Source organism: Cebus imitator, unplaced genomic scaffold (genome assembly GCF_001604975.1).
Source record: "Cebus imitator isolate Cc_AM_T3 unplaced genomic scaffold, Cebus_imitator-1.0 Scaffold306, whole genome shotgun sequence".
NCBI classification, from domain to species: Eukaryota; Metazoa; Chordata; class Mammalia; order Primates; family Cebidae; genus Cebus; species Cebus imitator.
Genome location: NW_016107621.1, coordinates 36513 through 38252, shown reverse-complemented (window position 1 = coordinate 38252; position 1740 = coordinate 36513). Strand labels below are relative to the sequence as shown.

Here is a 1740-nt window from a genome sequence, read left to right as displayed (position 1 = left end):
GGTGTGGAGTGAAACATGAGTTTTATTTAATTATTATCGTGTTTTAGAAAAAAAATCAATGTATTCTGCTAATTAAAAGTTTTTCTTTCTTTCTTTCTTTTTTTTTTTTAGACTGAATCTTGCTCTGTCACCCAGGCTGGAGTGTAGTAGCATGATCTTGGCTCATTGCCAGCCTCTGACTCCCTGTTTCAAGTGATTCTCCTGCCTCAGCCTTGTGAGTAACTGGGATTACAGGTACAAGCCACCATGCCCAGCTGATTTTTTGTATTTTTAGTAGAGATGGGGTTTCACCGTGTTGGCCAAATGGTCTCCATCTCCTGAGCTCGTGATTTGCCCGCCTCAGCCTCCCAAAGTGCTGGGATTACAGGTGTGAGCCACCACGCCTGGCCTAAAAGTTTTTCTTTAAAAAAAAAATCTTTATAATAGAATGATTTATAATCCTTTGGGTATATACCCAGTAATGGGATTGCTGGGTCAAATGGTATTTCTATTTCTAGATCCTTGAGGAATCACCACACTGTCTTCCACAATGGTTGCACTAATTTACTCTCCTACCAACAGTGTAAAAGCGTTCCTATTTTGGTTGGGGAGGGATAACATTAGGAGAAATACCTAATGTAGGTGACGGAGGGATGGAGGCAGCACACCATCATGGCATGTGTATACCTATGTAACAATCCTTGCAAGATCTGCACACGTACCCCAGAACTTAAAGTATAATAATAAAAAAAATCCAAAAAAATCTTAAAATTTGGATTGGAGAAGGATTAGACATTAAATTGTTGATGTTTGAATTTTATTGTGGTTTAAAAAACTTTTATTTTAGGTTCAGGGTACATGTGCAGCTTTGTTACGTAGGTAAACCCGTGTTACAGGGGTTTGATGTACAAATTATTTCATTACCCAGGTACTAAGCCTAATATCAGTAGTTATTTTTTCTGCTCCTCTTCTAACTCCCACTCTCTGCCCTCTTGTAGGCCCCAGTGTCTGTTTCCCCCCCTTTTTTTGTCCGTATGTTCTCATCATTTAGCTCCCAGTTATAAGTGAGAACATGCAGTATTTGGTTTTCTGTTTCTGTGTTAGCTTGCTAAGGATAATGTCCTCTAGCTCCATCCATGTTCCTGGAAAAGAGATTACCACATTATTTTTTATGGCTGCATAGTATTCTGTGGTGTATATGTACCATATTTTAAAAATGTGGTTTTCCATTGATGGGCGTTTCCATTGATTCCACGTCTTCTCTATTGTGAACAGTGCTGCAGTGAACATTCATGTGCATGTGTCTTTATGGTAGAATGATTTATATTCCTATGGCTATATACCCAGTAATGAGATTGCTGGGTCAAATGGTGGTTCTGATTTTAGCTCTTTGAGGAATTGTCACACTACTTTCCGTAATGATTGAACTAATTGACACTTCCACCAGCAGTGTATAAGCATCCCCTTTTCTCCACAACCTTGCCAGCATATTATTTTTTTGATGTTAGCCATTCTGACTGGTGTGAGATGGTATCTCATTGTAGTTTTGATTTGCATTTCTCTAATGATCAGTGATAGTGAGCTTTATTTCCTATGCTGTTGGCCACATGTATGTCTTCTTTTGAAAAGTGTCTGTTGGCTGGGTACGATGGCTCACACCTGTAATCCTAGCACTTTGGGAGGCTGAGGCAGGTGGATCAGTTGAGGTCAGGAGTTCAAAACCAGCCTGGCCAACATGGTGAAACTCTATCTCTACTTAAA

At 39.5% G+C, this 1740-nt stretch overlaps 1 long non-coding RNA gene across 1 annotated transcript in view; it reads left to right on the top strand.

Moving 5' to 3' along the window:
* The first annotated feature begins 200 nt into the window (after positions 1–200).
* Positions 201–1740, top strand: part of LOC108285763 — a 6796-nt gene continuing 5256 nt past the window's right edge. The window contains exon 1 of the long non-coding RNA XR_001817694.2: positions 201–234. This is a non-coding gene — a long non-coding RNA (uncharacterized LOC108285763). The remainder of the gene's footprint in view (positions 235–1740) is intronic.